The sequence below is a fragment of the Alosa sapidissima genome, chromosome 7 (genome assembly GCF_018492685.1).
Source record: "Alosa sapidissima isolate fAloSap1 chromosome 7, fAloSap1.pri, whole genome shotgun sequence".
Lineage (NCBI taxonomy): Eukaryota > Metazoa > Chordata > Actinopteri > Clupeiformes > Clupeidae > Alosa > Alosa sapidissima.
This window is the reverse complement of record NC_055963.1, coordinates 32,385,906-32,400,440: the sequence shown is the minus strand read 5'-3', so window position 1 is coordinate 32,400,440 and position 14,535 is coordinate 32,385,906. Positions and strand designations below refer to the sequence as shown.

At 44.1% G+C, this 14,535-nt stretch overlaps 1 long non-coding RNA gene across 1 annotated transcript; it reads left to right on the top strand.

Annotated features, from left to right (window-relative positions):
• Positions 1-3,802: 3,802 nt before the first annotated feature.
• Positions 3,803-4,960, top strand: LOC121714195. Its single transcript, XR_006033046.1, has 2 exons — positions 3,803-4,076; positions 4,665-4,960. It is a non-coding gene; the product is annotated as an uncharacterized LOC121714195 (long non-coding RNA).
• The last annotated feature ends 9,575 nt before the right edge of the window (positions 4,961-14,535 follow it).

Genomic DNA, 14,535 nt, shown 5'->3' with positions numbered 1-14,535 from the left:
GCCGAAAGCCTGTCAGAGCCTCGGTCAAGCTGTCTGCCCTCCGTGGAGTGAGAGACGCCGTCATGCTGACCGAGTCGAGGAGGACACCAAGGAAATCCGCCTTTTGGCGGGGCTGCAAGTTGCTCTTTTTCCAGTTGACCGTGAAACCCAGGGCCTGGATATGGGTCAGAACCGTGTTGGTGTCGTGCACCACCTGCACCTGAGATGGGGCACAAATTAGCCAGTCGTCCAGGTACGGTAGGATCTTTAGGCCCTGGACCTGCAGGGGGGCTAGCGCGGCTGCCACCACGCGAGTAAAAATTCTGGGGGCCAGTGAAAGGCCAAATGGGAGGACCTGAAACTGGAACACCCTGCCTTGGAAGGCGAAGCGGAGGAAGGACCTGTGTGCTGGGCAGATAGGGACGTGGAAGTACGCGTCTTTTAGATCCAGAGACGTAAACCACTCCCCTTCCTGGATGGAACGAATCACTATTCCAACGTGGACCATTTTGAATTGAAGCACCTTGAGGTACTGGTTCAAGGGCCTGAGGTCGAGGACCGGCCGGTAACCTCCGTCTTTTTTGGGCACAATAAAATATTTGGAATAAAACCCAGTGTGCCGTGTGTGCAGCGGTACTTCTGAGATGGCCCCTTTCAGAAGCAACTCCTGGACCTCCTTGACAAGCACGGAATTTAAAAGGGGGTCTTTCACAGACGTCATCTTGACCCCTGAAAACGTAGGGGGCCGCCGTCGAAATTGTAGGCGGTAACCGTGAGTCACCGTAGCCACAACCCAAGAGTCTGGCACAATCCCTTCCCAGGAGGTCCTGGACAGCTGGGAAGGGCAATCGACGGGCAGCCCCGGATCCCTAGACAGGACCGCCACCGCGGCCTGCAACTCTGCCTGCGCCCCGTCGAGGTCTTTGCTGTCCTCTGGGCCAGGGAGTTGGGGCTGAGCTCTGGTCTGGTGCACGAAAGCACCGGTCCCGTGGGGCAGCATAGTTGATACTTACCTGTGGTGTTCGGGCGGGCTGCCACCGCCCATACTTACCTGATGCTGCCCTGTGGGGAACCGGAGCCCGCCTGTGGCACACACGCTGACCAGTTTCTCTAGAAGCGCCAGCCTGTTCCACTCTGTCCAGCACCCCCTGGGAGTCTGGATGGAACACATGCCCAGGCACCACGGGGAGACCTAACAGGTCTGTCCTGATGGCATCAGGGAGAGAGGTTTGGGCAAGCCACACCTGTCTACGGCACAGCACCGCAGAGGCCATAGCTCCCCACATCACGCGTCAGCTGGGAGTGGGCTGACAGTGCGGCATCCACCAGGGCCCTTGCATCATGGTCCTCCGGGCTCATCGTTTTTCGCAGAGCAGCCAGAGTGATGGCCAGGGGGTTGCTCATACGGGCTGCCCGTGCTGATGCGTCAAAGCAGTGACTGATGAGACGGTCCGTCTTGGCACACTCCTTACGCCGGCAGCGTGGATTGGGAGATGCATTGGCAGGCCCCAGGGAAGTCCAGGCGGCGATGGACTGCTCGACCGGTGGCATATCCCCTAGCCCTGAGTCGGCCGGATAGGCAGCCTTTGCCAGCTGACGGCAACCTGGATTGAATTGGGGGCGCTGTAGCGACTTACCCCATGCCGTCTGCAGCACCTTCGTGTAATCCACTGCCACGGGTATACAGGGTGGTGGGCTGCTGTGCGAGACGCCTTCCCAGACGCCCCCAAGGGAAGCCATGTCTGGCATAGGGGCCTGAAGACCCAGGATCTTGGAGGCACTCAACACCCGTGACATCAAGGAGCCGACGGGGACCTCCCCTGGCACCGTGGATTCATCAGTTGGCTGCACCATGTCTGAATGTAGCTCATCCAGGAGGCCGTCCCCACTTACGTCATCGATCGTAGAACGAGGGGCATGGAGCGACAGCACATCCACATCACCCAGATCAACATCCGCACCATGGCTCTCAGGCCTGGATGGGGAGAGACCTTCCTGGCCAGGGGGCAGAGAAGGGGATGACGTGCCCTGGAGACCCTCCAGCCTGTCCATCCTCCTAGCCAGAGCCTGGAGAGCTGAGAGAATCTGAAGCGACTCCGTGACATCATTACCCTCGGTCACGGCAGCTGGAGCCGAGCGCTTAGCAGGTCCAGGGACCTCCACCTGATCATGCCTGGAAGGGGACTCATGTTGCCATTTACGCTTGTGCGTATGCTTACGGCCATGCCTATGAGAGTGGGATGGTTGGTCGGGTGAGCGCCGCCTGTCCCGTCCACGCACGTGGCCACATGCCTGGTCAGCCCGGCGGAGCCGTTCCTTCCTAGGAAGGTCACAGGCTGCGCTGCAGGGGCTGTCGACATCCTCCAGGAGGTGGGCGGCCCCAAGGCAAGCGGGACACTCTCTATGCCCGTCATTGGGGGCCATCGTGGCCCTACAGACTCTGCAGTAGTGTGCCGCCATTGCCTACCACAGAAAAACACAATGCAATACAACACAATACAATACAATAAGGCACTTACCTTGGCCGTACAACGCACTAGGTCTGCAAACAGCAGCCCGTAAAGAGATACAGCAGTGGTGTAATACAGTACACGGGTGGCCTGAAGCAGCGTGCGGACACACTTAGCAGGCTCACACTGGCCCAGCTAGCTGCGGACAGCAGCGACGGGGTACACAACAGATACACAAAGAAGGCGGCCACCAGTGCGCGAACGCACACGCCGACGTACACCAGTGGACAACTGGAGAAAAGACACACAGCAGCCCGCACCTCGTGCAAGACTGCACCTAGCAGACACAAACAGCTAAACTTACCTTTTGCAAGTAGCCTAGCACACAACAACAAAGCTAACAAGAAGCACACAGTAACATTAGCGCCTAAGCGGCCGAGCACACACGCGCTGATCAGGCCCACACAGGTTCCGGCTGCCAGAGCAGTAAACAGAAATAATAACGGTGGCCCACGCCGGTGCGCAAACGCACCCAGCAGGCTCACACCAAGCCCAACTAGCCGCGAACAGCCAGATAAGGTACACAGTAGTTAACAAACAACAACCCGGAAACCTGGCACACACAAAAGGAAAATAACACTGAAATGGCAGCCCGCAGCAGTGCGCGAACGCAGGCAGCAGGCTCACACTAGCCCCTCCGCCGTGCGGTATGGGGTGAACTCAGGAAAGGCGTCAACAAGTTAAACAAAGTTAAACAAAGTTAAACGAAGTTTCCTGAAAAAACCACAGGTTACTGCCACATGCAGACTAACAAACACAGTCAAAGCAAGAAAGCAGTGAAAGTACGTACTCACGTATCACAGGTCTCAGATGAGGCGATCAAGGTGAGAGACTGAACCGGGAGCAATCTCCGCTATTTACAAGCTCGAGTCGTTCTGCTTCCGGAGGTCATGGGCATGACTTTGTTGACATATGGTCTCGGTGATAGGCAGAACGAAGGTGATCATTCCTTTTTTCGTAGTGACGGTCAGAGTGAGGTCGAAACATATCTAACGTTACATTAGCCTGCTTTGTGTTTGTGGGATTATTGACAAGCGTTGGTTAGCACTAACGTTAGACAAACTATGATGGAAGAAAGTGTGTTCTTTATTAAGCAACGTTTGCCTAAAGTTCACCAATATTCTTTAATATTATAGTGTAGGCTAAGTTAACTCACAGAAAGGAGGATGGTGCTAGGCTAGTCACACTTCACACTTCATATTCATTAGGCATGCTAATGACATTGTAGCTGTTTTTTTCTTTAATCGTGGAGAATCTTTTAAAATGAGTCTACAGGAGAAATTACATGCATTTTATGAAGTAGAACATTTTTTTTCCACCATTGATATTAGAGGGGGAATTAAACCTGGTGTTCTACTAAGTTAGTGCTATGAAGCTTAGGCTACATGATTGATATTATGCCTTGGTTTATGCGATAGATTTAGATTTTTTTAAATTATTTGTGTTTGACAGAACATTCAAGTTCATTTCATAGTAGTGTTTGTAATTTACCTAGTTTTAATCTGTAGCCTAACTATGTTTTTACAGGTGTTCCTGGACAGTTTTGAAACCGAGATGTCTGAACGCCTCAAATAATCAGCAGTAAAGGTAAATATTCTTCATCCAGGACCTTGTCCCATTACTCTTAAAGCATAACTCAAGCCAAAATGCAACCTAGGGTCTTTTTGTGAATGTACCTGAGTCAAACTTTCGTTTGAAAGTATAATTAAGTCAGAAGCGCCACCATTAAGCTTGACTGTATTGTCGTTTCTGGGTCAAATGCCATTTTGAATGGGAGTCGTAGGGGCAGAACTATTTTGATACATGATGATTTTGATTCATGCATCAAAATAATAGGCTAGTGCCCCCTACGACTCCCATTTAAAATGCCATTTGACCCGAAAACGATAATACGGTTGTATTGGAAACAAAGGAATCTAAGGTAATCAAATGCAGAAAACAGGGTGGTTGCACTCATATCGGTGCCAAGGTGCACAACGCTTTAAGGAAAGACTACCTGGCCAGGTCTACCCATACCAGGATGGCAAACAGATGGTGTCAATACCAATTTGACCCATAAAAAGTAAATGGCAAATAGGTACAGATAATCTGTATTAATATCATCATTGCCAATGGATTTCTATGTAAAATATTGTTTATCTTGTAAAATGTTGTCCATCTTCTTTCTGTTCACAGACAACAGAGACAAATTCTCTAATACCAAGGTCAATGCATTTGACTGCTGTCCAGCCCCGGGTTGCCACCGAAAACTTTATGCATCTTGGACTGGAAGATGGTTTGCTAGTAAGGAAGCTAGCTACCACAGCCTTTGCCACCACATCTCAGTGTTGGGAGGGAAGTTCACTCACTGCACAACTCTACCAGCTGTACCTTTCCTCCTCAGCCATGATCTGTAACCACCATGGTTTTCTTTCTGGGCCAGAAGACTTTGCAAACAAATAAGCAATAAATGATCATGCATTACAAATTTAGCCATGTTAGACTGTTAAGTTGTTGGCTTGTAGGCTGGGTGTCCAGTAAACAATTTCAAGCTTAGAGGGCAAATTCTCTCACCTAGGAGGGTAAACAACTTTTGTTTTTCATGAAATCTGCATTTTGAATTGATGGTCTACCAATGAGGCTGTAGAGTATCGCAACACAATAGTGGCAAAATGTGCGCAATGAAACATGCATTTGGGTGTATTATATTATATATTATTTCACACACGTAGATATTAAATGTGTGTGCACAAATTCTCTCTGCGCGTACGCACTCAGAGGAAACTGCTCCCAAAGCATGGAAGAAAATGCTGCGAGCAAGGAGGAATCTGACCAGCGCTCCAAACAGCCACTCGAAAAATCTATGCATGTGAAATAATATAATACGCCCAAATGCATGTTTTATCGCGTTACCACATCCGACTTGAAAAGATATGCTCAAGAGATCCATAACTTTCAGGAAAATGTTTTACTTTTGTTATGGATGAATATTATGTTTTGTTTTCATTCATGTCAATAAAATGTTTTTCTCATAATCAAAGTGTAATTTGTCATGTAACAGAATAGGTAGGAGAGTACTAATAGTACAATTTTAAATCACACTAATATTATACTTAAATTGTACACTTTATAGTGCTTAAAGTATCTTAAGACTATACTTTTATTAACATAACTGCAAACTTTCAAGGCACTTATTGTAGTCAGGAAGTACATTTGAAGTTAATTTAAAATATTACAGAAGCATGCCAAATGAATAGAAATGAGGATGATAAGAGTGTATTCAAAATACACTACTACACTATTATTAGTTATACTGTAATGCCTTTTAAGTACATTTCCAATACACTTGGGATGTTACAAAATTGTACTGCGACTGTGTTTCGAATGCTCATAAAATCTCTTTTTGTATAATGTACTTAAGAACACTTAAAGTTTGAAAAAAGTTGTTCCATTTTAGCACACTAATTACACTCAAAGTATAGTCAATTTGGTATTAAGTTGAACTTAATACATAATTCAATACACTTAATTACACTTGGATTTTACGAAAAAAGTACAAACGGTACTTAGTACTCTTTCAAAAAGTATACTTTTAATAGTTTTTTTTTTTTACCTGGGGAGAGACAGTGCAATGCTGCACAAGTTGTAATTATTTAATGTCAAGGCAGCAATGTAGAACTGTAGATGGTGGTCTGGTGCTATTTGACTTCATTAATGTACCAGGTTGTAACACAAATTATATTTAATTGACATATCACTATAGTTATTAATTCCATCCTAACATAACTGCTCTCTCACTTCTTTAGGGTAAGGGGTTAGTAACTAGTTAGTAGTAATAACTAGTCTTGCTGATCCTAGCACCTACCACCTGACTAGAACTGACTCTCGATTGTTTAAAAAACAGCACTCACTGATGCACTTATTCTTATTGTACTAGAGCTTTTTTAAAATGGTCCTATAAGTGTTGAGAGAATTGTTTTATAAAGCTTAAACTGTTAATCATGTTGTTAGTTGCTTTGGTTAAAAATGTGTCAGCCAAATGTAATATAATGTAATAACTAATAGTCGTATGGCAAAGGTATGTTTTTCCCCTTCCAAGCAGTGACACTCAGGTAGGCAGCCAACAGAAGGCACCCAGGGACCATGTCCATGTGCGGGATTGGCCAACACCAACATCCGTAAAAGGAGTTCAACAGTTCCTTGGTTTTGCAAACTTTTGCTCAGTGGCCGCGACGATCTCAGCTCTCACTAAGAAGACCTCTCCCAACGATTCAACGGGAAACTGCTTGTTCATTCTTTTCTCGTCACCTCAATCCTGCCGAGTCCCGTTATGACGTTGGGGATCGTGAGCTGCTGGCAGTGAAAATGGCATTGGGTGAATGGAGGCACTGGCTGGAGGGAGCGCAGCACCCGTTTCTTGTGTGGATGGACCACAAGAACCTTGAATACCTCCAGCAAGCCAAACGTCTGAACCCTCGCCAGGCCCGTTGGGCATTGTTCTTCAGCCGGTTTGATTTTACACTCTCCTATCGCCCAGGCTCAAAGAACACCAAGCCAGATGCATTGTCCAGGCAGTTCTCCACACATGACAACGAGGTAGAGGTCAGCACTGTTGTCCCAGCCTCCCGCATAGTTGCCCCGGTTCGTTGGGGTATTGAGACTGTTCAATCCCCGAGTCGGCCCTAACAAAACAGTGCTGGTCAACAAGAGGTTCTCTGACATCAGATACACGTCCATTGGGCCTCTCCCACGGCACAAGGCCGGAGGAGCTAAGATCATGCAAACGGTTTCTTTTCATTCATTTTCAGCAGAGTGGGACGTATTGGGCTTATAGGTTGCCCCAGTCAGGACGAGTTATGACTCACGGTTGCTGAAAAGTTTTGAAATTTACTTTGATGATTTAATAGCTGTAAAATATTGAATAAAATGTTCTGCTGTATGACTGGCTTTATTTTAACTCTCATATTGAACTTTACGACGTGCAAATTTACAAAATTGGATCGTCTCCTACAGGCATCAATGAGAGAACACTTAAACTTACATGATTTTGGTTTCGATTTTGTAATTGGAGTAAGTCTTTGTGACAACACGTCATGATACATTTGATAATGTTTGATCGTTGTTTTGGTATGAAGCATCTTTTACGTAGCCTAATGAATGCGCTCTAGAAAGTGAAAGTAGCCTAACCTAGGCCTATATGCGCTCTGTGTCTGAGCTGTATGTGCATGTCCGCAATTGATTACGTTCCTCAAATGGAGAACACATCAATCCCATGGTATTTTTGCCCTAAAATGCATGAAACATGGTAGCCACGTTACATCTCCGTTTCATATTTGCTTAGGCTACTAGCCTACAATAAATGAATTGAACGAACTCAACTGACAACAGGTATATCTACTGATTCGGTCATTGCGACTACAGAATACAGACTACATACTAATACATACAATCTGAAGTTTATTTTTGTATTCCGGGGTACAGTAGCCTAATTGCCTAATGTCTTGACAATAGTTTTTCTTACCGGCTTGCTTTTTAAACCAGTGTTTCTTAAACTTTTTTTCTGGGGACCCACTTTTTAAAAATGACAGACTATCGCGACCCAACTCGTGATTGTGGTAGTTAACAAACTAAACTGACTGCGCCGCTCTGAACTTTCCTGCCAGGTTTATGCCGCTACATCTCAGCTCTGGCATTGCCTGAACTCATCGTGTGGGAAATCAGGTTATCTGTCAATATTGGGCTTTGAAAGTAAGGGATATTTGCTCAGTAGGCTAATAGTAGGCTACATTTTGTAACATTTATAAAGAAACCGAGGGGAAGTTAAATTAGAAATTAGAATCGTTGGAAATTGAAAACACATACAAAAAAATATTCGGGGCTTTTAAAAAGAGATTCGGGGCTTGAGCCCCCGAAGCCACCCCCTCGCTCCGCCAATGCAACCACCCAGCAGTAACTTCTGCATTCAGTGAGATTTGCACCGCCCTAATTTTATTTTTGACTCTTCCCGTCACCGTTGCAACCTCTGAGCGCTCATTCTCCAAGTTAAAGATCATTAAAAACCATTTGAGGAGCACAGTGGGACAGGAGAGACTGAGTGGACTTGCCATGTTGTCCATAGAGAATGAGCGAGCAAAGAAAATGGACATACACAGAGCATCGTGGACGAGTTCGCGGAGCGCAAGGCTCGTCGTATGCCCTTCAAATAGTGCTGCGTATTATTGTTGTTTTATTATTAGGGGTCATGTAGCCTAATGTTTTTGTTGTTGTTCTCTTGGTTACACTTCATGTACGTTCGATGGACTTCAAAATGACATAGTTGCTCTCCGTGGCGCTGACGCTTGTAAGACCCGCTGTTGCGGGCATGTGTAGCCTATGTTGTAAAATTATGTTGTAAAATTAGTTATGATGAATTTAATAAAGGGCCCGGTCATGTGCCCCGCCCCCGGCCCGGCTCTGACTTGTTCCGCCACTGGGTGTGATAGCTCATTTTTGGAGCTAAATGTTACAAAGACCAAGGAGATGTTCATTGACTTCACTAAGCATAGAGGAAGCAGGACTGAAACTACAATCCATGGGAAACCAGTGGAAGTTGTACATGAATATAAATACCTGGGCACTGTCATTGATGACAAACTGCGTTTTGACTCTAAAACAGAGGTGATTATTAAAAAATGTCCACAGAGGCAGTATTTCTTGAGGAAACTTTACTCCTTTGGAGTGAACAGGAAGATTCTCAGCATTTTTTACACCTCCTTTATTGAAGGTATACTGACCTTTTCATCCATGTGCTGGTTTCACTCCCTCTCAGTCAAAAATAAGAAACACCTCCAGAGCATTGTGAACACATGTTCTAAAATCGTTGGATTGAATGACTGCACGACAAGGCAACATTAAGGAAAGCCAACTGCATCCTAGAAGACTCTACCCATGTCCTACACAGAGTTTTTGAATGGCTGCCCTAAGGCAGGTGTCTGCGCTGTCCTCTGGCTAGGACTAACAGTAGGAAGGCCACCTTTACTTTTGAGGCTATTCGCCTTTTGAACTTGAATATGCTCCAAGCCCCCTCCTCCTCCATCTCCTGGGACTTACCCCCCCCCCCCTTAAACTCCTGTCTGTCCTGTTCTTTCTTTGTCTGTCCTGTTCTTTCTTTTGTCCTGTCTTACCTGTTGTGTTATGTCTTATGTCACTATGCTTGCATAGAGAATATTGTCCCTCGGGGATAAATCAAGTTTTTTTTTAATTGAATTGAATTAAAGTATCCAACCTATCCAACTTTTTTTAGTGCTCAGTTCCAAACCCAACATCTATGACGGTGTGGAGGAGCATTAGTGCCTACAGCATGGGCATCCTGCACATTTGGAAAAGCGCAATCAATTCTGAATGATGTATACAGGTTTTGAGCAACATATACTGCCATCCAGGCAATGTCTATTCCAGGGAAGACCTTGAATATTTCAGGAAAACAATGGCAAATGTCAAATGAATTCTGAACATGTTTAAATGGTATTTCTCTATAGAAAATGAATCCAGGTGCTAAAATGGCCTGTCTCCAGATTTTTCAAATTAGGTACATAATGGGATGAAAAACATGACTAAGGATACCCCCTACTGTTGAGCAACTGAAATCCTGTATCGGGAATAATGGGACAACATTTCATTGTCAAAACTCTAGCAATGGTCTCCTCAGTTTCTAAACATTTACAGAATTTTGTTAAATGAAGAGGTGAAGCAGCGCAGTAGTGAGTGTTCCCGTCCCAACTTTTTTTGAAACATGTTGCTGGCATCATATTCAAAATTAACATATATTTTCCACGAAATACAGTAGTTCAAATTTTCATTTTCAACATTTGATATGTTGTCTATGTCCTTTTTAAAAAAAAACATTCTGTTTTTATTTGCATTTTACACAATGTCCCAACTTTTTCTGTTTTGGGGACACAGGTGTGTGGATATGGACAGAGAGATAGAAAGCCACCAATATGCACATTTACGAGCAAGGCAAGGCAGAAAGAAAGAGAGAGCGAAAGAAAGAAAGAAAGAAAGAAAGAAAGAAAGAAAACCCTACAGGACTGCACCATCCCTAAAGCACAAGGCATAGTAATGATAAAGAAAGTGACTGTAAAATTATTGCATTTACAAGTCATGGTGAGGATGATGATATCTGACTGCCCATGCTGTCACTGCACAGAGGGAAGCACACATTCATGCAGGGAGTTTTATACTCTCCTAGTCTGACACAGAGGGAATTTCTTTCGTTTAATCTGAGATGGTGATTCACAAAAGGCTGTCTGTGGTTGGTATTCCACTGGAATGAATGAAGAGAAAGCAGTGCTCATGGACATAGGCCAATGAACTTGCTGTAACGGCACCCAAGTTAGGGAAATAATTGTGCTTGACAAATGAGTGGAAATGACAAATTTGTCATGTACTGTATGTGGTTCATAAATACAACATGATGTATTCTCAAATAATTTCCTCTTGAAGGAAGACATTTTACTGATAAAGAAAACTGACCTTGAAATCATCAAGGTCCAAGACAACGTTTGACAAAGTGACTGAAAGTACATGCATGATGCAGTGTATTAGTGGAGAAATGGAGACAATTAAAGTGTTGTTGGTTGGAGAACAATTTAGTGGGTAATGTCATCATATGGTTACTATTATACGGATTGCAAAGTAATTAAGCAGATCTATGTCAATGATGCCATTCTTCATCTATATTGCAGGTCACTAGGCTGACATACAAAGTGGAGTAGAATTTGTGTGTCATAATAACTTGATGGGAATCATGTTATTACAGCCATCAGAAGGCTATCTACAGGACGAGTAGAGACAGGTCAGTAAACATACATCAAATACATTACACTAATATGGCATGCCACAGGCCATCCGGGACGAGGGATTTTGTGTGGGGTGGGGGTGGGTTAATCCCCTCAACAGTATCCACCAAGATTAGAGGAAGGGTCAGACTTGGATATAATCCATTTACAGAACACCACCACAGACATATGAACTTCCTTATCTATGAATAGATATTGCAGTGATGCAAACTGGTTTAAAGTATACGTAGATAGTCACACACCTACAAACAAACCAGCTGGTGAGAAACTGAGAAAACATGGGCTACCTATTTCTACTGGTATACTTACAGCAGTTAAATTACAAAACTCAGATGCTATAAGATGCTATATGTGACTCATGCACAGTAGAGAAGCAACAAAAAGATTTATGTCTTGTATTCATATGTTAATGGTTGCAAGCCATTTCATAGGGGCATTTATTGTAGGCATAAATATACAGTTGCACCGGGACAAATAAATTCATACCCTTTGCCATGAAGAGATTTGACTTTCAGGAGTATAGCCTAATAACTTTGTGGCTTAACGCATACACAGATAAGAGCAATTTCTTCCTAGTCGCCTATTAACACAGCTAATCCTGCTATATCTCGTGGAGGCTGAGTGCGAGATTCCTGGAGGCAGCTTTTCACAACAAGCTCCCCCGAAACAGTACATGAATAAATTACTGAGGTAATTAAAGCAAATGTCAAAGGCAGGCTGGATGGAACATTATTAATGGAGCCTTGGCCATGTTAAAGTATCCCGGGCAAAAGTTGGCATGATTAATGCCTGTTTAATGATGGCATGGGTGACTACCGCGCTGACTGTAATAAAGAGGGATTATTTTGCGAGGTTCGCCTCTGGCGTTGACCCTCCCCTCTATACCTGCACGAGCAGACTCTGACCTTTCCGAAGGGCGTCTAATCCAAAGGTCTTGTTTAAAGGATTAAAGGTTTAAATAAAAGATTTTTGAAACAACAAGAATTATGGGAAAATGAGAAAGGAAAAATGTGGCTTTTATTTCTTTCCACTATGACATATTGCTGCTGTGGAGGGCTTGAAAGCGGGTAGCTCATATTTCATTGATTTCGAGCACTCTACATACTGTGAGTCAATATTATAGCACACTGACTATCTGCTACTGCTTTGGACCACTGGAAGTTGAATTGTAAAGAGAGGAAGCAAGAATGAACCACAGCAGTGTCTGTATGGTCGTGGGCCTTAGCAGGGCTTATTCTCTAACAAACCCATCTGTTGCTAGCATTTAGTGAAATAAAAAATAGCTCTATTTCATTCATTTATATTGCTTTATTGCTATTATATGCTATTTTGTATTGCTCTCTGTTACAGAGAAATAGGCTACTCAAAGGAAATTATGCCCTAATACCAATCCAATTTCAAACCCAACAGCTGAGGACAATTTACCATTCTATTCTTGAGTGTTACAGTGTCCGCGGCTTCAAACTAAAACTCAAAACAATGTGAATTAGCCTATTTGAAAGCATCTACATGTTGTAAGGTACGTATCCAGAAACACTTTTCTTGTCATAAATTATACTACAGAATCAGTCAGACCTTTGCAAAGCCCATAGTCAGATTGCCTCCTACGTGTCTCTCTCTCTCTCTCTGAGTTGTGAGTGTGTTGTGCACACCTGTGTCTCTATGTCTTTATGTATGTGTGTGTGTGTGTGGGTGCGTGCGTGCATGCTTGTGTGTGTGTGTGTGTGTGTGATGTTTCCTAAAGGCCAGTTGCTCATGTCTGGCAGGTGTGTGAGTTTTTGTATGCATATGTATGTATGTGTGTGTGTGCGTGTGTGTGTGTGTGTGTACTGTATGAATGTATGGGTGTGTGTTAAGGTGTTTTCATTTTTATGGTATTTCCTGGTGGGGAGGTGTGTGTGTCAGTGAGTAGTGGGAGGATTCATAACACAACATTTCCCCTGATGCCTGAGGCGGGAGAACCACAGGCCGGCTCACCCTTGATTGCAGTGGGGACGCCACCCATTGATTGCATTGATCTTGCAGGTTTGCTTCCTCTGGAACCAAAACGTCTCCCAAACGTGCTTTTATAGAGCCTCCAAGTTGAACTCATTTTTAAACACTTAGATTATAGTGTTTAATATAGGCCTTTTACACATCTTTTCACACGACGTAATAAGCAGTTATTTAAAAACGCAACGTTCCATTCAGTCATAAATCATTCAAGCGTAGGCCAGGCCTAGTGCTCGTCATGAAAAGAAAACAGCAGCTTAATATTTTTCAGGTGTTTAACAGTAGGCCTAGGCGCACTGTTAGCAGTTATGCCGAAGGCAGTGAGATTATTATGACCGCCGCGCAGCGAAGCGGCGGTCATATAGGTTTAGTCAGATTTTTTTTTTTTTTTTCTTTTTCTTTTTTTTTTTTTTTTTCTTTTTCGCATGCCCAAATTTCCGTCAATGATTCCCGGGACACTGAAAGACCGGGGTACACGAAACTTGGTGGACATGTAACCCCACATGGATAGCATGGAACCATCGTTTTTCGTTTTGATCTGTAGCCCCCCCGCTGAATTGGACCCCCCGAAAGGAGGGTAGGGCAGACACAGTTTTCTGTGAATATCTCGAAAACCGTAGGGTTTAGGAGGACCATTTTTTTTTTGTATGTTGATCTCAAGGGGCCATGTCAACCCATTCCATAACCACTCATTTCATGTATAGCGCCACCTAGTTAAACACAAAAAAGTAAAAATGAGGTGGTGTAATTGAAGGTATCTGTGACCTAACATAGTCAAAACTGCACGAAATTGGAAGTGTAGGATCATTATGACACCCTCTGTATGCACGCCAAGTTTTGTGGAATTCCGTTCATGGGGGGCCACACAATAAATTAATTTATGTTACTATACACCAACTGGCCTGTAGGTGGCCGGAGACAGTTTTCTGTGAATATCTTGAGAACCGTAGGGCCGAGGAGGTCCACCTTTTTTTTGTATGTTGGTCTTAAGGGGGCATGTCAACCCATCCCATTACCACTTATTTCATGTATAGCGCCACCTAGTTAAAAATTAAAAAGCAAAAAATTAGGTGTTTTCATCTCAATATCTCTGGCTGACAAGGTCAAAACTGCACGAAATTAAAAGTGTAGGATCATTATGACACCCTCTGAATGCATGCCAAGTTTTGTGTACTTTCGTTCATGGGGGGCCTTACAATAAAATAATTTATGTGTACATTTAGTGACGTACACCA